Source organism: Phoca vitulina, unplaced genomic scaffold, assembly GCF_004348235.1.
Source record: "Phoca vitulina isolate PV1807 unplaced genomic scaffold, GSC_HSeal_1.0 scaffold75, whole genome shotgun sequence".
NCBI classification, from domain to species: domain Eukaryota; kingdom Metazoa; phylum Chordata; class Mammalia; order Carnivora; family Phocidae; genus Phoca; species Phoca vitulina.
Window position 1 is genome coordinate 4,928,623 of NW_022589778.1, and position 23,127 is coordinate 4,951,749.

The 23,127-nt window shown below is 39.8% G+C and overlaps 1 protein-coding gene across 1 annotated transcript in view; it reads left to right on the top strand.

The window, feature by feature from the left end:
- The first annotated feature begins 22,394 nt into the window (after positions 1-22,394).
- Positions 22,395-23,127, top strand: part of ELAVL2 (ELAV like RNA binding protein 2) — a 183,578-nt gene continuing 182,845 nt past the window's right edge. Inside the window, exon 1 of the mRNA XM_032393683.1 lies at positions 22,395-22,417. The gene's annotated coding sequence lies outside the window, so the exon portion shown is untranslated. The remainder of the gene's footprint in view (positions 22,418-23,127) is intronic.

Here is a 23,127-nt window from a genome sequence, read left to right on the forward strand (position 1 = left end):
CAGGGAGCCTGCTTCTCCCTCCCTCCTGTCTGCCTCTACCCTACTCATGTCCTCTCTCTCTCTCTCTCTCTCTCCCTCTTTCTCTCTCTCTCTCTCAAATAAGTAAAATCTTTAAAAAAAAGATTATAGAATGAATATGTGTGTGTGTGGGGGGGGTGTGTGTCATGAAACAATAATAGACCCAAATACATATGGAAATATAATAAATGATAAAGGAGGCAACATAGGTGAGAATAAAGATTGGATTATACAGGAAATAGTGTGGAAATAAATACCTGGGAAACACAACATTGGATCCGTACTACAAAGGTAAATTTGAGGTGCATCAAAAAGTACTGTGAAAAAGGAAGCCATAAAAGTTCTGAGTGAAAAAAACCTTTTAAAGAATGAGTTTTTTAAAAAGGTACATAAAAATGTAAATTAACTATATATATATATATATATATATATATATATATATATTCTATTTTTGCATACTAAAAGATATCATAAACCAAGTCTAAGAGATGCAAATTCAGGAAAAATATTTGCCACTCATATTACATACAATCATTTGATTTCTTTAATACATTGATTTAAAATGCTAAGAATCTTTAATTCCTATCATTTAATTAAAAAAAAAAGCCAGTCTCCCAAATTGTGCAAAAGACCTAGATATTTCACAGAAAAGGAAAAACAAATGGCCTTTAAATTATAAAATTATTTTACTTTTCCTTATAGTAAAATACATGCAAATTAAAATGACAATAATATACTTTTTTTCTTTATTAGATTGACAAACCAGGAAATTTGATTACACACTGTGTTGTATTGTCCTGTGTGTCAGAAAATAAATACTTTCATAAGTTGCTGGTAGGAGTATAAATTGATATGTTATCAAAAAGTTTAAATCATTTTTTCCACAATTCTACTTCTAGACATTTTCACTACAGATATTCTTAAACAAATGAAAGATGGCACATGTAAAAAGAAGTACAGAATTGTTGGCAGTAAAATATTGGAAAAAATCTTAAATGTTCATTGATAATGAGCCAGCCAAATAAATATTATAGGATGTGAAAATTGAAGTTTCCCCCAAGACATATATGAAGTTGCAAACACAGAGTGTTACATGTAGGATTTATGAAGCGCATTTTTTTTTTTAAGATTTTTAAGATTTATTTATTTGACAGAGAGATAGAGAGAGAGCACAAGTAGGCAGAGAAGCAGGCAGAGGGAGAGGGAGAAGCAGACTCCCCACCGAGCAGGGAGCCCGATGCAGTGCTCGATCCCAGGACCCTGGGATCATGACCTGAGCCGAAGGCAGCCGCCTAACTGACTGAGCCACCCAGGCGCCCCAATGAAGCGCATTTAAAAAAAAAAAAAATCACTGTGTCAAACTGAAAAAGTTCTGTTAATCAAGAATAGAGAGCCCAGAAATGGACCCTCAACTCTATGGTCAACTAATCTTTGACAAAGCAGGAAAGAATGTCCAATGGAAAAAAGACAGTCTCTTCAACAAATGGTGTTGGGAAAATTGGACAGCCACATGCAGAAGAATGAAACTGGACCATTTCCTTACACCACACACAAAAATAGACTCCAAATGGTTGAAAGACCTCAATGTGAGACAGGAGTCCATCAAAATCCTAAAGGAGAACACAGGCAGCAACCTCTTCGACCTCAGCCGCAGCAACTTCTTCCTAGAAACATCGCCAAAGGCAAGGGAAGCAAGGGCAAAAATGAACTATTGGGACTTCATCAAGATAAAAAGCTTTTGCACAGCAAAAGAAACAGTCAACAAAACCAAAAGACAACCGACAGAATGGGAGAAGATATTTGCAAATGACATATCAGATAAATGGCTAGTATCCAAAATCTATAAAGAACTGATCAAACTCAACACCCAAAGAACAAAGAATCCAATCAAGAAATGGGCAGGAGACATAACAGACATTTTTGCAAAGAAGACATCCAAATGGCCAACAGACACATGAAAAAGTGCTCAACATCGCTCGGCATCAGGGAAATCCAAATCAAAACCCTCAATGAGATACCACCTCACGCCAGTCAGAATGGCTAAAATTAACGAGTCAGGAAACAACAGATGTTGGCGGGGATGCAGAGAAAGGGGAACCCTCCTACACTGTTGGTGGGAATGCAAGCTGGTGCAATCACTCTGGAAAACAGTATGGAGGTTCCTCAAAAAGTTGAAAATAGAGCTACCATACAATCCAGCAATTGCACTACTGGGTATTTACCCCAAAGATACAAATGTAGGGATCCAAAGGGGTACGTGCACCCTGATGTTTATAGCAGCAATGTCCACAATAGCCAAACTGTGGAAAGAGCCAAGATGTCCATCGACAGATGAATGGATAAAGAAGAGGTGGTATATATATACAATGGAATATTATGCAGCCATCAAAAGGAATGAGATCTTGCCATTTGCAATGACGTGGATGGAACTCGAGGGTGTTATGCTGAGCGAAATAAGTCAATCAGAGAAAGACATGTATCATATGATCTCACTGATGAGGAATTCTTAATCTCAAGAAACAAACTGAGGGTTGGAGTGGGTGGTGGGGTGGGAAGGATGGGGTGGCTGGGTGATAGACACTGGGGAGGGTATGTGCTATGGTGAGCACTGGGAATTGTGCAAGACTGTTGAATCACAGATCTGTACCTCTGAAACAAATAATGCAATATATGTTAAGAAAAAAAAAAAAGAAAAGAAAATAGCAGGAGGGGAAGAATGAAGGGGGGTAAATCGGAGGGGGAGACGAACCATGAGAGACAATGGACTCTGAAAAACAAACTGAGGGTTCTAGAGGGGAGGGGGGTGGGAGGATGGGTTAGCCTGGTGATGGGTATTAAAGAGGGCACGTTCTGCATGGAGCACTGGGTGTTATGCACAAACAATGAATCATGGAACACTACATCAAAAACTAATGATGTAATGTATGGTGATTAACATAACAATAAAAAATTTTTTAAAAAGTTCTGTTAATCAAAAAACACAATCAACATGGCAAAAAAGCTACTTACAGAACAAGAGGTAATATTTGCAAATGATCAGAAAAGGGGTAAATATCCAGAATATATGAGTAACTCCTAAAACCCAACAACAAAAAAAAATCAAATAACCCAATTAAAAAATTGGCAAAGGACTTGAATAGACATTTCCCTAAAGATGATATACAAATGGACAACAGCCATATGCAAAGATGTTCAACATCAATAATCATCAGAGAAAGGCAAATCAAAACCACAATAAGATATCTCACACTCATTAGGAAAAACAGACAATAGCAAGTATGGTGGAGATTTGGAGATGTTGGAGCCCTTATGCTCTGTTGTTGGGATTGTGAAACAGTACAACGAGTATGAAAAACTGTGGGGGTTCCTCAAAAAATTAAAAATAGAACTACCTTATGATCCAGCATTTTCACGTCTGAGTATATAGCCAAAAGAATTGAAAGCAGGGTCTCAGACAGATATCTGCACCCTCATGTTTATAGCAGCACTACTCACAATAATAGCCAAGTGGTGGAAGCAACCCAAAGGTCCCACAATGGGTGAATGGATAAACAAAATGTGCTTTACATATACAGTGGAAACTATGCACCCTTAAAAAGGAAGGGATTCCTGTCACATGCTACAACATGGATGAACCCTGAGGATACTATGCTAAGTGAAATAAACCAATCCCCAAATAATAAATACTGTATGATTCCAGTTCTATGAGATATCTAAAGTAGTCAAATAGTAGACTGATGGTTATTAAGGATTAGTGGCAGGAGGCAAAGGATAGTTGTTTAGTAGGTACAGAGTTTCAGTTCTGCAAGGTGAAAAAGTTCTGGAGATCTGTTCCACAACAATGTAAATAAACACTGAACTGTACACTTAAAAATAGTTGAGATGCTAAATTTTATGGTTTTTGTCACAATAAAATTTTTTTAAATAACCACTGACATTTAATTTTTTTAATGTTTGGCATTCCTATAAGTACTTTATAGGAATTGATTCACTTAAACCTTACAGGAACTCCATGAAGAACATAATGCTATTATCTCAATTTTATAGATGAGGAAATTGAAGTTCAGAGAGTTTAAGTAATTCCCTTGTCATTGGCAAGGGCAAGATGTGAACCCAACTGTCTCATTTATGGAATCTATTTCTCAAAGTGCTAACCATACTACTTCTTCATTACCTACTCAGAGACTATTTCAAGACCAGTGGATGTCTCAGCTGGATCAAGCTATAAAAATAACTCAAAGTATGGAAATAGGATTTTGTGAAGCAATTTTCTTGGAAAGAAGTATTGTACTGATGTGAAAAGGAAAGAAGAAGGAGGGATTTTCCCTCTTTTAGCTCAAAGAGGGAACAAGGCCAAATACAAAACTTGAGGGAGCTATCTTTTAGATAGTATGAATAATGCTGCAGTGAACATTTTTTGGTGGACATATGTTTTCATTTCTCTTGGATATATCAATAGAGACAAAATAGATTACTGGCTGCCTACGGCTGGGGAGAAATGGAGGATGACTGCTAATGTTTTGTTGTTGTTGTTGTTGTTTTCCAGGGAACTAATTAAAATGTTCTAAAATAGTCATGGTTGAAAACTCTGAGAATATACTAAAAACTAATTGTATACTTTAAATATACAAATTCTATAATATGTGAATTATATCTCAATAAAACTGTTATTAAAAAAAGTTAAGGGAATGCCAAAAACACAGTCATCAAGATAAATAATTGTTTAATACAAGATTGTTTAAAATAAAAATTAATGCAAAACCAATCCACATTGAACAAAGTAACAAAATTCTAAATTAAGATAGGCTGTGGTTTGTTTTATGACTTTGCATTATTGTACAACAGAAGAGTCATTTGGGCAGCACAGATATCGTGTCCTCCCAACTGGGCATGTTCATGTGGGTTGACAAAACATGTGCAGACACACTGGACAGCAGTGAGGCTTTCTATGTATAGTAGTCACTGGGTGGGTGGCAAGGGGAAAGAGTTTTTAACTTCCTTCCACTTGGCTCAAAATATGGGAAGGTATTTTGATCAAGGATATAGGGATGCACATTTTCTTTTTGCCTCTGATGTCATTGTAGCTCAGCAGAGTACTAGAAAGGAGCTTTCATGGGCCCAATGAGAAAGCTTGAGGTGTGTTCCCTGCAGGGCACCCCACAGGAGTTAGCAGTTCAAAGGGTAAATAAAAGGTTAACTAACCACTGATGGTAAAGCCAAGAAAGTTCTGCTGTGTTAAGAGTAACCCACGGTCCTACGATTGTCAGGGGGAAAAGATGTGATTCCCTATTGACAGGCTATGGACAGAAGAGAAGGAGCCAGGCTGGGGCCATCTTTAGTTTGGCCTAAGAGGACTTCTGGAAACTGGCAGAAGTGAGAGGACCTGTCATTGAATGACTATGGAGGGTGAACTACCAGAAAAATGTAAGTTGAGGCAGGATAGGAAGGGGCCTTCTGAAGGGAAAAGGTACCTACCCCATGTCAAAAGGATCTCATATTTGGTGGGACCCAGCAGAGAACCTCTGAAAAGCCTACCAGGGGTGGTCGACTTTACATGTATGCCCAGTCTAGAGGACATGAATAAATGCAGCTTAAAAGGGATGAAACTAAACTTCTTGCCCTTCCCCATCCTCCCAGAAGATTTGAATAATCTCTGAGACAATGCCTTCCATGTTTGTAGCAAAGGAAACTATCGTTTTCTAAGAGGGAGCAAAACTCCTGGGAATCTGCCCACATTTCCACCGGGGTGGAGGGTGGTTGGTTACACTTACTAAATAAATTTTAAAGGAACTGACGGTGAAACAAAAGCTTTCTGTTATTACATCTCATGAGTCTGAGTTACATAATTATGTATGGATACAAAATTAAATATTATGCACAATTAAAAATAATGCAGCAGTTGTATATTTTTATATGGAACTACCTTCAAGATATAATGTTTTTTAAAAGTATAAAGTTGCATATGCTGTATGATATTACTTTTATTAAAAAACTAAAAAGTATACACAAATATCACTTTTGGAGAGTTACACTAGAAATTGATGACAGTGATTTCCCCTGGGGAAAGGATCTACACAGATAGGAGTAGGAATAGGTAGGATACTTACTTTACACTGTACGCACATCTGTGTCTTTTGCATTTTGTACTGTATGTTGCCTATTCGAAAAAGTAATTAAATTAATTAAAAGGAAAAAATGACTTCAAACTTACACATAAAGATGACAAAATGAAAGTGAATTACAGAATAATAGTAGTAAAATTGAGCCCCCCCCCAAAAAAAATCACATATACAAAGGAAGGGATATAACCCAAGATCATTAAAAATAGTGGGGTAGCAAATGAAGTAAGTATAGGATTCTGGAAAACAACATGCATGATGAGTCTGCCAACATCAATTTCTAACCTGCCCCACCCCCACCCAGGCTGAACTGTTGAGGTCTCTGAGGGGGCCTTTCTGGCCTATCTGTGTTCTGAAGGGGAAAAAATCAGAACACAAGGTATTGGCAGAAGGGAGACATATATATTATATTTATAATACAAAGAGGCTAAGTTGATCACATAGCTTAGGGTAAGAGCAAAATGCACAACCAGCCAACACCCAGAATTAGATAGATTTATCCACCAAATCAGAGACATCATTACCTATCAGAGAAGTCATTCCATCTCCTTTGGCACTCCTTTGATTAAGGAAAGACCAGAATACAGTGCTAATGGATCTTGTCCAACAGGAAAAATACCATCAGGAGTAGGCAACTTTATTTTTTTCTTCTTCTGACTTGGGAGTAGTTAGAAATGATCGCCAAGGAGGAGATGAAACAAGGAAGTGAACAATGGTGTGGGCTCTCTCTTTGAAAGAAGTGAGGTCTACACTCAGAATTAAGGGACCCAACCAAAATCCAAGTATATTCTTCAATGAAAATAAGATATCTCACCACTCCCAAGTAGAAACAGTGAACCCTGGTAGAAGACCTTTCACAATGTGTGCAAAGTAGTAACGGAGCCCAGATGTTCATACAATCTTGAGTTGTCCCCCTTTGCCTTCATGGTCCGGGGAGCCGGGGGGGAGAATCTAGAACAATAAATGCTCAGCCATCAAACTATAAGAGGAGAAAACAAACTGGTCTTAGTTAAGGTGACATTGTTGTCAAAACATTCCTTTAATTATAAGAAAAGAAATGCGGGTCTGGATAGACCCGCATGAACATGCACCATGAAAAGAAATAGCAAGGCAACAGTGCAAACAAATTAGGAAGGCAGGAAGAATGTATGAAAGACCAATATTGAACCAAGCCTAGAAAAAACATGATGCAAGAAAATGAATTAATTCTCTGCAAGTGCTTTGCTATTTATAATAACTTCAGAAGAATAAAACAAAAATTCAAAAATGAGTTTAAAAACAGCAGAATGAAGAAAAGAGGGATTGCAAACCTAAGGAAATACAGAAGACTGAAACAGAATCATTAAATAACAACAAATTTCTTTTTTTTTTTTTTTAATATTTGTTTGAAAGAGAGGGGCACGAGCAGGAGGGGCAGGGGAGCAGGAGAGAGAATCCCAAGCAGACTCCATGCTGAGTACGGAGCCCGATACCTGGCTCAACCTCATGACCCTGATATCACAACTTGAGGCAAAACCAAGAGTCTGACACTCAACCAACTGCGCCACCCAGGCGCCCCAATAATAATAAATGTCAAAAGCAAGAAGGAAAGACCTGAGATGATCATAGTAAATACAGATAAAAGAAGAAGAAATTAAGGAATTAGAACGAAGCTCATCGAAGTGGAGGACAGACAAATTCTGTGCAACGCTCCTATGTCTCTTAGGTAGAAAACCCAGAGGAACACAGCAATAATGTACCCAGAGATACCATTTTTTAAATGAAGAAGGAACTTCTCTGAAATGAAGCAACAGTTTGATCTACAGGTTGAAAAGTAACATATTCCAAGGTAATTTGGGAACACTCGTCACTAAAGCATGAGATGCTCTTAGCACTCCAAAAAGCAAAGCAAATCACTATCAAAGGAAAATATGCACGCTGGTCTCATGATTTCACAGTAACATTCACTGGAAGAAGTCACTGGAAGATATATAAGAAATTTGGAAGGAAAGAAATAGAATCAAACAATAATATAAACATCCAAGATATACGAAGTATACTTCCACTTGGTATACAACAGCAGTAGGTAGAACAGACAGATGTTTTCAAACATGAAAGAAGTCTGAGGAATAGAACACCCATGCACCCTTCACCAAAATGAAAACAAAACCCAAAAAACACGGGGCACCTGGGTGGCTCAGTTGTTAAGCATCTGCCTTCGGCTCAGGTCATGATCCCAGAGTCCTGGGATCCAGCCCCGCATCGGGCTCCCAGCTCTGCGGGAGGCCTGCTTCTCCCTCTCCCACTCCCCCTGCTTGTGTTCCCTCTCCCGCTGTGTCTCTCTCTGTCAAATAAATAAATAAAATCTTTAAAAAAAAAAAACAAAAACAAAAAACACAAACATGTTACTTGATAATAAAATCCAGCTACTTACACGTGGACTAAAAAATAAAGAGGAAAGGATAAAAGGTCCTGGGTGAGCGTAGAAACAATTTAAAATATATCTAAATCATTTAAGAATACAGTGCAAATATATAAACCTTGGCAATGTATACATAATAATATAAATAACAAGATCAAGGAGTGGGAGAAGGGAAAAGAAGCTAATGTCTTCATCCTTCAGAGCAGGGAAACAATTGATGCCATTTACAGTTGAAATGTGCAGGCTTTAAAGCTATCATTTCAACATTTTAGTGTTTTTGATAATTTCTTCGTAACTTTAGAGGGATCTCTTAAGAATTAACATGGGCTGTACTGGATACAACATTTATTTGAAGTTTAGCAATCCATTCTAATTCATTTCAACTTCATTCCAATTCTACTTACAAAAATAGCAAGTATTATATTTTAATAATGGTAAAAAGGGATTTGGGGTGATTTTTTAAAAACCTCTCTACTTTTCTGCTTAACTTGAACTCATTATAATGAGCAAGTGTTACATTTACAAAATCAATAATTTTTCTTTTAAAAATGAACAGGAAAGATAAAAACAGAGAAACATTTAATTTTTTTTAACAAACTGATGTTGAACTCAATAAAAACAGTGTTGTAATTTAGTTATTTCTCAGATTTAAGATTTTCTGTGCACTTGGATAGACGTCTTCTCCAAATTCCAGATAAGCACTTCCATTTGAAAATCTTTTGATTCTGTAAACAGAATTTAGCATGCAGAATAAGTCCTAGCACTTAAATCACTGACTTGGCTGCTAAATCAACAGCATAGATGGCATCCAGGGTTGGAGCCAAAGGAAATGATGAAGGTTTGAGGCTGCAATTATTACATTATAATAAGAATGCAAAAAATTGCTTCTACTTTTACAAAGCCATCATTTGTTCTATTCCTTCTGCTTATACCTGTACCTATTTCAGTTGAATTGATCTCCATTACTTTGGTGGGGGTTTGGGTTTTACAAATGTTTTCCTTATGTACATAGGTGTGATGCTTTCAGGTTAAAAACAATACTTACGGGGGCTCTTGGGTGGCACAGTGGGTTAAGCGTCTGCCTTGGGTTCAGGTCATGATCCCAGGGTCCTGGGATGGAGCCCCATGTCTGGCTCCCTGTTCAGCAGGGAGCCTGCTTCTCCCTCTGCCCCTCCCCCTGCTCACTCTCTCTCCCCCTCTCTCTCTCATAAATAAATAAATAAATAAATAAATAAACAATACTTAACAGAAGATGAACTATAGAACCAGATATGCTTTTAAAAAGATACATTCAGGGATGCCTGGGTGGTTCAGTCAGTTAAGCATTCAACTCTTGGTTTCAGCTCCCTTCATGATCTCAGGGTCATGAGATCGAGCCCCCTGTCGGGAGTCTGCTTGAGATTCTCTCTCTCCCTCTCCATCTCCTTCTGCCCCCCCTCAAATAAATAAATCTTTTTTAAAAAATTAAAAAATAAAAAGATACATTCATACAGGTTACTGTATAACAATTTTCTTCTCAATCTCCTTAGAAGTTTCAGTACATTACATAAATTCCCTAAGGTCAAAGACCCCGGCACAATTTTTTTTTGCATTTTGTCTTTATGAATCCTAGAGAATAGATGTCATTAGATACTTGTTTGCCATGAGAAACTTTTTTCTTCACTATGTAGACATGGTAGTCAGAATAATGCTCCCCCACCCAAGATATCGATGACCTAACTCCCAGGATTTGTAAATATATGCCAAAGGGGAATTAAGGTTACAGATGGAATTGAGGTTGCTAATCAGATGATCTCGAGATAGGGAGAGGGTCCTGAACTATCCAGGTGGGCCCAATGTAATCATAACAATCCTTATAAGTGAAAGAAGGAGCCAGGAGAGTCAGTGTCATAGTGATATAATATGAGAAGGACTTCACTCATCATGGCGGGCTTTGAAGATGGAAAGGGGTCATCAGCCAAGGAAATAAGTTTTTCCCTAGAGCCTCCAGAAGGAACACAGCCCTCCCAACACCGTGATTTTAGTCCAGTGAGACCCACTTCAGACTTGTGACCCGTAAAGTTTTGTGTTGTTGTAAGGCACTAAGTTAGTGATAATTTGTTACAAAAGCAATACATGATTAACACAGTAAATAAAAGGTAAAAACATGGCATAACTTTTCTTCCTGCACCATGTTTCTGAATGTCCATGGATACTGGGCTGTCCTTAGACAAATAAAGCAGTTGTTTTAGGCAATGTGCTCCATGTCAGCATCTTTTTTTTTATTGTTATGTTAATCACCATACATTACATCATCAGTTTTTGATGTAGTATTCCATGATTCATTGTTTGTTTGTGCATAACACCCAGTGCTCCATGCAGAACGTGCCCTCTTTATTTTTTTTTTTTTTAAAGATTTTATTTATTTATTTGAGAGAGAGAGAATGAGAGAGAGCACATGAGAGGGGGGAGGGTCAGAGGGAGAAGCAGACTCCCTGCCGAGCAGGGAGCCCGATGCGGGACTCGATCCAGGGACTCCAGGATCATGACCTGAGCCGAAGGCAGTCGCTTAACCAACTGAGCCACCCAGGCGCCCAGAACGTGCCCTCTTTAATACCCATCAGCAGGCTGACCCATCCTCCCACCCCCCTCCCCTCTGGAACCCTCAGTTTGTTTTTCAGAGTCCATGTCAGCATCTTACTGCTCCTTTTGGGTAACTGTGCCTCATAGAAACCATAGAATTTTAAAAATGGAAAAACTTGGGGGCACCTGATAGCTCAGTCGTTTAGGCGTCCGTCTCTTGATTTGCGCTCAGGTTATGATCTCAGGGTCAAGAGATTGAACCCCATTCAGGCTCCTCCTTACTTGGGAGTCTGCTTGAGGTTCTCTCTCGCTCCCTCTCTCCTGCATGCTCTTAATTTCTCTCTAAAATAATAAATAAATCTGTAAAAATGAAAAACTCACTGTCCTCTGGAGGCCTATCCTACACTGCCTTTCCAGGACCAGGCAAGTAACTCCTGTTTCACCTTTTTCCTCCTGCAGTCCATTTCTAAGACCTGGGACACTGCTGCAGTTGACAGGACCTATAGTACATCTCTAAAAAAATAGACTGGGTGTCCGAATGTAGAAACAAGGCAAGAGGTTCCTTTTCCTAGCATAGGCATTTCATCCATGTCTTGGAGAGAATGTAAGGGGGTAAAGGGACAGAGCAGAGAGGACACAAGCACAGTTTGCAGAAAATCCTGTAGCAAATAAACGAACAGATACCCAGGCAGGTAGATGGTGGTTTCAGGGAAGTTGAAAGGCAGGTAGCGAGCGCTAGGACAGGTGATGAACAAGACCTGTGAAAAGGGCATGCCAGCCAGTTAATCGTATAAGGATCTAATAATACCCTTGACAAAGAAAATGGAGAAGCAGATTTGTTAACTAGAAAATTATAGTCAAAGTAGTAAAACCTTTAGACTGAGTCTAAACACTTCAAACATAGAGATCCATATATTGCTCTTACCCTGAGGTTAGTGTCACCTGAATGTGGGGTTGAAGTTAATGCCCCCATCAGGGAATGGTATAAAACTATAGGAGCAGGACCCAAGCTTGCCATTATATACTTACTGTGTTCAAAATATAATACTTCTGGTGTTATACGCAAAATATAGATAGATAGATAATACTTCTGGTTCCCATTCTCACTGAAGCCTTTATTCATTAGATTTTTTTTTTAAAGATTTTATTTATTTATTTGACAGAGAGAGACACAGCGAGAGAGGGAACACAAGCAGGGGGAGTGGGAGAGAGAGAAGCAGGCTTTCTGCGGAGCAGGGAGCCTGATGCGGGGCTCGATCCCAGGATCCTGGGACCATGACCTGAGCCGAAGGCAGACGCCCAACGACTGAGCCACCCAGGTGCCCCTATTCATTAAATTTCATTGTGTGGGAGTAAATTTAACCCCATATAATAATTGAGGCAGCATAACCCAGTACAGTGGAACTTCTCAACCTTTATTGTTATTGTTAACCCCCATACACTATTATTGTTAACCCCCATACACCTGGGGGCAGGAGAAGATAACATAAATCCACCAATAACAATAATTTACTATAGCAAGCTTTCCCATTTGGGGAGAGGGAGAGAGGACTCGTCTGACCTTGAAGGGGTGGTCTGAAAAAGCCCCGTAGGGTGATTCTGTTATATACCACCTCCTGCCCACCCTGCAACACCAGGCGGAATCCTTCTCCCTACTCTCTTGAAAATCACTGGTGTGGTTTAAAACTGACCTTACTGGGAATCACACCAGGATTTGAGTCCTGGCTCCATGACTAATTTGACTCAGCCTTTCTCAAACAATGCACGGCCCACTTACAGATTCGCCTATTCAGCTCATTTAAAAATGATGCCTCTGCCCAGGTCAAAACAACTCTGAGGTTGTTGCTTAGTGTCACCATTTTTGCAATCAGGGGTGAATATTTGGCATCATAAAGATTGAAAGGTTTATATTGTGAATCACTTTAGCCAAGGGATTGCACTTCTTTAGTTTTTTTTACCTGCAAAATAAGAGGTTTGGCCTGGAAGGTATTTATAGTCCTTCCAGTTCCTACAGTGTGCCAGAGTGGAGAGATAGGGTCTTTGGTGCTAAAAAGACATGAGCCCCAATATCAACTCCACCACTTACTGTGTGACAGTGAATTATTCAATCCGTATTCTCAATTTCTTCATCGGCAAAATGGGATTAATAATAATACCGACTTTAGCAATGGTATACATAAATTACTTGGCAATCTTTAAAATGATCTTTATAAATATCACCTCACAAATAACAGGATGCCTTAACCTCATTAAAATGTTATCATTGTAAAGGTTCTCAAGGAAGGACTGGAAAAGTATGTATTTTACACAATTGGTAGGATGTATCAATTCACAGACTGCTGCATAACAAAGCACCTAAAAACTCAGCAGCTTAAGACAATAAGCATTTATTATTGCTCATGGGTCTCTGGTTCAGCTGGGCAGTTCTTCCACTCTTGACTGGCATTACTCACGCATCAGCTGTGGGTCCTGGAGGCAGTTCTCCTGATTTTGGCCAGGCTCTCTGACGTGTCTAATTGCTGATGACTGTAGGCTGGTCTGGATGGCCTCAGCTGGGACACCTGGGCTCTCCTCCATGTGCTCTCTCATGTTTTAATAGGCTACTTTGCTACTGTTTACATGGCAGTGCCCGGGTATCAGGAAAAGTGCGAGGATTCTTGAGGCCAAGGTACAGAATCAGTACAGTTTCACAGCCGCCACATTCTGTTGGTCAAAGCACTTCTCAAAACTAACCCAGATTCCAAGGATGTGGACAGAGACTCCTCTTGATAGGGGGAACTGCAAAGTCATGTCACAAAGGACATATTCCTTTGCTTGAGCCTATAGCTGTGGTTGCCAAATTTTAGCATGCATCAGAATCTCGTGGAAGCCTTGTGAAAACAAACTCCTAGGTCCCCCTGAGTTTCTGATTCAGTAGGTCTGGATGAGGCCCAATAATTTGCATTTTTTTTAAAAGATTTTATTTATTTATTTGATAGAGAGAGACAGCGAGAGAGGGAACACAAGCAGGGGGAGTGGGAGAGGGAGAAGCAGGCTTCCTGCTAAGCAGGGAGCCCCAATGTGGGGCTGTTGCGGGGCTCGATCCCAGGACCCTGGGATCATAACCTGAACCGAAGGCAGAGGCTTAACGACTGAGCCACCCAGGTGCCCCTAATTTGCATTTCTAACAATTTCCCAGGTGATGATGATGATGATGCTGTCGGAAGATCACGCCGTGAGAACCATTGGTTTACAGTGGAGTCTTTTCTGTTAGAGAAAACCTAAAATTTTACATGTCTAATTTTATTTTTAAATAAACAATTTTCTGCATAGCATAACATATTATTCATGATTTATTTCTCTTCCCATAAAATATGAAATTTTTTAAACCTAAGTACTTTTTTAGACGACTTTGATTTTTCCCTTTTCTCTGAAAAATATAATTTCCTTTTTGAGATTGTATCCTAACATAATAAGCTGTAGTCAGTCAAAACCTACTGAAAGATTTCCAGGGCTCCTGGGTGGCTCAATTGGTTGGGCGTCCGACTCTTGGTTTCAGCTCGGGTCATGATATCCAGGGTCCTGGTATCCAGTCCCGCACCCCCCCCATCAGGCCCTGGGTAGGGTTCCCTGCTGGGCAGGGAGTGGCTTGAGGATTCTCTCTCTCCCTCTCCCTCTGGCCTGCACATGTGCATGCTCTCTATCTCCAAAATAAATAAATCTTAAAAAAACACTATTGAAAGATTTTATTTCATCTCTCCCCTTGTATCTATTTACCCCTTCTACATTCTGTCCTCCTCCATGCCAAATGCAATTAGGTCAGTGGGGGGAAAGTCTTGTTTAGTCAGACAATTGTATTTTATATTTTGTTAAAATTAGCTACAAGCAAATAATTGAATAACTGAAAAGTACATTCAAATTCCACTTTCTCATTTAATAGTTGAAGGACAGACATAGAGGAGTTGACTGACTTGCACCCAGACACCAATTTTTGTTTAGTCACCTGGCTTGATATGTCATAAACACACATGATCTAAATCAATAGTCATCTGCCTTCTACTGTCATCTTATTTCTCTGAGTAATGAAATGCCTCTGGAGATCTTATAAACTCAAGTTAATTGTGCTTTCCTGGTTCTTAGAAAATGCATCCAGTTTTTTATTCTTTATTAAGGGGGAAAGAAGTATTTACCAGATTCTTACCTATTTTTGAGAACATTTCCCTGGGAAGACAGGCATTAGCTATATTATACTGAGAAAAATGAGACTTAGGTAGGTTAAAAGATTTATCTAGAATCATATACGGGAGCCAGGACTGGTTTGTTTCTACTGCATCAGATGTCTTTCCACTGCCTCAAACAAAATAAGTATCCAGATTATTCCATGTTAACTATCCATGATTAACTCATAATTCACTCAAAATAAATTCATTGTTCATTTCTTTTGTTTTTCAAAGTGTTATGGAAAACACCTTTATTCCATTAGCTGCATTCCCATTCCTTACATTTTTCCTCTCCTAATAGATATGATTCTAGGTTGGGGAGGAGAAAGGGAGATCAGAGAAAAGTGAACTTAATAAAATGTATATTTTCCAGAATTCCTTCAAAATTGTTGAAAAGTAGAGTTGCGGTTCTTGGTAGCAACTCCCACAGACACCCTGATATTCTTTACATTTTAAGTATTTCAAAGGCTTCACTATTTGCCTAACATGGTATTATCCTAAATGATACTTGTTAATCACTCTCTATATGGCAAACATTACATGCAAAACCCATATTTATTATCCTATTTAATCTTCACAACACCTAAGACAGGTACTATTTTTATCTTCATTTTACAGATTAAAAAAATGGGCCTAAATGATTAAATAATCACTCAAATCACGCAACTAGTAAGTAGTAAGGTTGGAGCTCAAATGAAATTCTGTTGGATTTGCAATCTTACTCCTTATTGGTGACACTATTTTGTCTTGCAACTTGTACTTTAAAAAAAAAATCAACTATAGTTAAGTGATAGTACTACAAAAAAAAAATGCTTTGAATCAATTGAACAGTGAGTGTTTCAGAATAAGAAATTTATGACAGAATGGAAGGGGAAAGGTGAAAAGGAAACATCTGGTTTATTCAAAGAAATTGCAACTGAACATAGCTATGAGATTGACAAGTTTAGCTAACACATGTGACCAAGTGTGTGGATCTCCAAAAGAGTCACCTTGGGAAAACATGTTTATTTAAACAATGTCATCATTGCTACAACCCATTTTTAGGCCCATTTTAGGTCTGATTATTTTGTATACACACCTGTTTTTTAACAATAACAACAAAAATATGTATTATCCAGTTTGTAAGTGATTGCATACTTAATTTATCAGATTTGATTGTGAACAACTTTTTGGATATTTTCCTTTTTTTTTGACAACACAGAAAGCTTTATTCATCCACACCATTCCAGAGAAAGGCAGGCTCACTTTAGTATGCTGTCATCTTGGGGTTAGTCACCATACAGTACTTCATTAGTTTTTTTTTTTTTTTTTTCAATTTTTTAAAAATTTTATTATGTTATAGTACTTCATTAGTTTTTGATGTAGTGTTCCACGATTCGTTGTTTTTGTATAACACCCAGTGCTCCATGCAATACATGCCCTCCTTAATACCCATCACAGGGCTCACCCATCCCCCCACCCCCCTCCCCTCTAAAACCCTCAGTTTGTTTCCCGGAGTCAAGTCTCTCATGGTTCATCTCCCCCTCTGATTTCCCCCCCCTTCATCATTTTTCCCTTCCTTCTCCTAATGTCCTCCATGCTATTCCTTATGTTCCACATATCAAATCCAATCTTTAGAGGAAAAAAATTGTCAACATTGCTGACATTCCCTAAAACTGTGATTCAGATTCTGAACATAATTCCTAAATAAAGGCATCTAAATTTTTTTGGCTATGGCAGCAAACTAGGATCATCAATTACAAATAAGTGTTTATAGTATTCCAAGGTGAATATTCTAAATAGTTCAATATTGATACATTCCAAGGTGACTATGCCTATATGTTTGTTTGAAAACAACAGCAAAAAAAAAAAAAAAATCATAAAAGAAAAGAGGAAAGATGTTTGGACTAGATAAACTTTAAGTTCAACCTATTATAGCTCAATTATGCAGCTTCTTCAAACAGAATTTTAGTGTGAGACTTCCTCAAATCAGTGATTCTTACAAACCCACTCCTTGTTCAATAATTTGAGCAGATTATCCCATCCAATACCAGTGACCTGGTTACAGGTGGAGTCTCAGAAACCTTTTACCTGGAACTCAAAATGACTGTCATGCAGGGTCATAAGAATCAAGGCAGATTGAGTTTAGAAGCAGGAAACCACAACAGGAGCCAATATATCAGCTGGGAAAGCTTCAAGATACAGAATATTCAGTGACAGACAGCTTACATAGAGCTTTTTTCCATATAAAATGAGAAGTCTAAAAGTAGCCAGTCCAGGACTAATTGAACAGCTCAAGCATGTCATCAGGAACCCAGGTTTTCCCAACTTTCTTCACCAGGTTTCAGGGATTGGCCTTCAACTTACTGCTTCATAATTGCAAGATGGTTGCTTTACCTCCAGACAACATACAATATCCAGGTAAGAAGAAGGCAGTGGGGCAATGGGCAAAAGGTGGTAGCAGCTGTGTCTAGTCCTCTGTCATCAAGAAAGCAAAAGTTTTTCCAGGCAATCCTTCAGTAAATATGTATTTATATTAAATTTGCCAGAACTGTGTAACAGCCACTAATAGTTGTGAGGGAAATTGGGAAATCAAATATTCATATTTTCAGGCTCTAAATTAAAGACAAGGAGGGAGGAGGTTGGGAATTTGTGTTGAGTGAGCCCCATTACATTATCTGTTTCAATAGGGCTTACATTTTACTAGGCAGTGTGTTTTCACACTTTGTATCATTAAATCAGCACAACAGTAGGAGCTGGTCCTTGTTCTTATAATTTTACTAAAGAGGGAAGTGTGGCCTACAGTGGTTAAGAGAATTGCCCAAGTTATCCAGCTTATAAGCACTGGAACCAATTTCTTTTTTTTTTTTTAAGATTTTATTTATTTATTTGACAGAACGAGAGAGCAGGAGAGCACTAGCAGTGGAAGGGGCAGAGGGAGAGGGAGAAGAAGGCCCCCTGCCGAGCAGGGAGCCTGATGTGGGGCTCCATCCCAGGACTCTGGGATCATGACCTGAGCTGAAGGCAGACGCTTAACCAACTGAGCCACCCAGGCGCCCCTGGAACCAATATCGATATGACTCCAGAAATCCTGCTGACATGGGCAAAGACATCATAAGAGCACAACAACAATGCTTTCCCAAAGACTGAACCTCCTCTTAAAAGGTAGCATGAAGGAGAATCTTTAGAATCCATACTGGATTCTTACACAGTGATCTTGTTTTTACTTGTCACAAAACTTGTTGAGAAGTTCCTAAAAGGAGAAAGTCAAGGTCATTTAGGATTAAGCACTGTATTCCATTAGTCACTGAAGCCTTTAGCATGACTCAACATTCACCCACTGGTGGGAGATTTACAGGTGGTGAATTGCTTATTTAATACCTCGCTTATATATTTTCCAGACTTAGTTTGCTTTTATTGATTATAATGTATTCCTTGATGTATGCCAAAGAAACTGTTTTGTCCTCTATTTTCTCCTGCCACATAGAGCAGGGCCTGAAATAAATCAAGCCTATAATCGTATTAATAAAAATAGAAAATAGAACATATTACCTTTGTCAGGTATTAATCTCTTTTCAGAATGTACTAATACTATCATATAGGTTATTGTGGAATGTGCTAGGAAATTTTGGTAGGATAAATATTTTGCAGGATGGTAGATTTAAAAAAATATATATCTACACTTTTTCTTTGGGCTTGATATATCCTTCCCTCCTAGAAAAATTTCAGTTTACATTTAGGTATATGACTCTTGCCAATTTGGTACAACTGTGTTCCACACGAGGCTCAAGTTCTCATTAATGCTGAGTGCGTTGATGTGTCTTAATAATCTCCAACTGTGCTAACTTCTCCCAGGTGCAATCTTATGTTTCACAGGGTTAATACGTTTAATGTACACACTTACTGGAGCTGTTTTTATCCCATCTTAAAAGTTTCATTTAGTAAAAGACCCACTTTCCAAATTTATCGTTCATTTCTTTTGTCTACTTTTCAAAGTGTCAAGGAAAACACCTTTATTCCATGAGTTAGCATTCCCATCCCTTCCGTTATTCCTCTCCTAATGATGTAGTTCTAGGTTGGAGAAGAAAAGTGAATTTAGTAAAGTGTGTATTTTCCAGAATGCCTTCAAAACTCTTGAAAAGTTCATGAGGATAGAGAGGGAAATTACCCAGCCAGCTAATGAGCTATTATTTAAAAAAAGGTCATAGTTTTCAATCAGGATAATATGTTCAGAGGAAAGTATTTAGTATCTTGCCCATCTAGGTCTTGAGGAATGGAGAGCTTTAATAGCAACATAAACTTTTATTGTTTATTATTATACTTACAATTGATAACTTACTACAAAACCATTTGCTATCTTCACTATTTTTAGCTATTACATTATGCAAATTATTAGTAAAACAATGTAAGTGCAACTGTTTTAAGTTTTCATGCTCAAACAAGGTATTTATGTAGAAACAATTATTTTGTTTATTATATATAATTCTTATTCTTCCTCATCAAGGTATATCTCTAGGGATTTCTTCTAAGCATGCTTTATTAAATCAGTATTGCTGTCAGTCAATATATTACTTAATAAGTCAATTTATTTAGATTTTTCACTAATTCTAACTGTTCTTCCTTCCTCCCCAATCTTCCCCCTTTACTTAATTATGGAAAAAACGTGAACATAAATCTGGTACTACCTTCAAATCATAGAATTGTAAAAAGTTGTGGAAAGTTACTGGTTAAAAAATGAGGACGTTTTCTGTGACATTGAAGGTTTATAAAACCTGAGGGAACCCTGCAAAATCAACACCACACCCTTCTTTTCCTATGCTCAAAGTCTTCTGACAAGATCTTTCCTTCCCATCTACTCCGAGTGGTTTCTTATTAGAAGCAATTAAGAGCCTCGGATTCTTTTACCTTCCCCAGATAGCAGAAGCTTTTTGAGGAGGGTCATAAAAGTCTTTCTGAAGGAACTCCCATAGCCTAGAACAGGCTGCACAACCTATATACACAAATTTTAAGTGATTAATAAATAATTTATTTAATAAATAGCTGACATAGAAAGAGATGTTTCATTAGACATAAATGTCCTGTTTTTTCTCTGCTTATTGCTTCTTCTAGCTGCTAAAAGGCATCAGTGATGAAAAGAGAGTAGTTGATTACATAGTGTCAGAGACATGGTGCTCCCTAAACTCTAATCAACGTAAATAAATATCCACGCGGTTCTGGAGACATCGCTCACGTTGTTTGGAACAGGTGCTTTGTAGGCACATCAAGAGTATACAGCCTCACAGTAAGTTTGGAAATAGAAAGTTGACTTGTAAAATAATAGCCTATTTGTCCACGTAGGGAAATTAAAGCCCTGTGAGACTTTCCTGTACTTGAAAAATCAGTGCCCGTGAACTGGATTCTTCTGACCATTAACAAAATTGAAAGGAAAAAAAAGAAAGGTATCCGTGGATGTTTTCAAAAGGACAAGAGGGAGTCAGGGAAGCAAAGATCCAAGACTCCACAAAGTGGGCAAAAGGAGAGTCATTTTTAGTGCTTTCTGCCTTCCCGGGGGGGGGGGGGGGGAGCCGGGGCGAGACGGAGAAAGGAGTGAGGCGGGAAGGGGTGTCAGGTCTGTAGGCGGGCGTGAGGAAGAAGTCGGGGGTCGAGTCCCGGAGACAGTGACTTCGCTGCGCACCTGCAGGGCGGTGCTCCCCGGCACAGGAGGAGCCCGGACCTGTGAAGGGGAAGGGGGGTCGTTGGCTCTAGGAATACCCACCAGCCCGGGACAGAACCCCTCGCCCGACCCAGCCGTGTCGGACCCCGCAATTCATTCCAGCACCCTGGCAGCCCCTCCCCGTCCGGCTGGGCTTTCGGTCTGGGTGCCGGATTCTTCCCCCACAGGCTGCGCGCGGTCAGAGTGCAAGACCCTTCCTGCAGTCTCCTCCCCAGCCCGGGGGCCTCTCGGGTTGGTTTTATTTCCCTCTCCTCGCCCTGCTGCCCGCCCCCTAGACAGTCCCTGGCCTCGAGAGCAACGCGGTGCGCGCGGAAGCGCTGTCCCGCGCCTCCCGGAGCCGGGCGGAGTTGGTGCGAGTTGACTCAGTTACAAACTATCCGCCAGTTAATATCCCGCTCGCTCCCGCACCCACGCCGCCCGCTCTTCTCGTCCTTCTCGCACCCGTATTCTCGACTTTAGGATCTTCTGTTTCCTTTAAGTGTTTGGATAAAATCGCTGTCACCAAGATAGAAATGACCCGATGGTTTTCATACTTTTTTTGAACGCTGACTGCAGAAAATGCTATAGGGAGGTGGGGAAAGAGGAAGGGGAGAGAGAGAGAGAGAGAGAGAGAGAGAGAGTGTGTGTGTGTGAGAGAGAGACCTAGGGGGAGGGCAGGGGGCTTCCCTCTCCTGGAGGACAGACAGAATGATACATACTGTCATTAACAGTTTTGACCCACCCAGACCCCACCCTTCGGTTGCATCCATCACACAGTCATTACAAAGGGGCAGCGCTGTCACACGGCTTGCCCTGCTCCTGGGGCTCTCGGGCTGGCTTAATGAGGTGCACCCAGCCGGGACTATTGTGCAGCGCGAATGAGGCAGGAACGCGACGGCAACGATCCTAGCAGCTGCTCTCAGCAACCCCGCAGCAGCAGCCAAACCCAGACCTCAAGTGGATGGATGCCTCTGGAAGTGTTCTCCTGAACGAACCCATCAGGCAGTGGAAGACTGTGACAGGGCTAGTGAACTTAGATGGGGCATTCCTCTCCTGCACTTGAGCTGGCTGGAGGCAAGTCCAAGTCACTCGGGTAATCGCTGGGGTGCTGGGAGCGGGGGGTGATGGTGGTGGTGGTTTTAAGCCAGTCCTTACTCCAAAGACGGCTTGGATCAATTTGCCCTCCAACCACTCAACTCTCCCCCTTACCTTTTGTTTTGTTAGCTTGGCTTTGCCCACCCCCACCTTCTCCCTCCTGTGGTGTGAACCGTGCGTCTTGCTCTGAGGTTTGTGCATTTAAATGTCATTCTGATTGGTGAATGTTCTCTCCTTTTTGTTGTGATTACTAGAGATACTTTAGTCCTGCCTTCCCAGTTCTGCGCCCTGCACAAGCAGTTTTGAAAAATTAAGTGCAAAAAGCATGACAAAGCAATATGAGGTTGCCGTGGTAAGTGAACTTTTAAACCAAAAATTACCATTTCTTCTCGTATGCTCGGTCTGTGGGTGGTTTGAAAGGGAATCATCACACACAAAGGGCTGGGGGCTGGGAAGAAGGGGCGGTGAAACAAACAAAAAACAGTAGTTCTAATTTTGTTTTTCTTTTAACTGTGGTCAGTAGACATGTTCCGCATTTATCTGGTTGATACTCTTGGGATGGTAATGGGCTTGATGCATTTAAAGTGGGTGAGAGTTGGCAGTCTGCAGGGTCGAGGTGCAGGAGAGGGAGGCAAGGGAACAAGGTTATTGTCTGGTTTCTAAAAGAACCTGCAGCTCTGATTTCCTGAACTCAGCACAGTAGCCGGGTCATTACTGATCCAAATCCTTAAGGAGAAAAAGAACAATGGGGTTATCCTCAGTCACTACAACTATCTCTGTGCCCTCACCTGTACTGATAGACCTCCTCCTTTGATCCTCACACTTGTCAGGTAGCAACATTAGAAGCCATTATTCTTAGACAAATTCTAAATACTTACAGATGACAATACATTCGGAAAGTTGTAGTCTTAAAAAGAGGTTTGAGGCTGGAGAAAAGAATTGCTTACCACCCTACTTCCCACTTCTACCTTCTCTTCTCCTTGCTCTCTCTCCTTTTAAAGACTACAGATTTATTTAAGGGTCCTTCCCCAACCTCCTCTCCTAATCCCTTTTTCTTGTTTT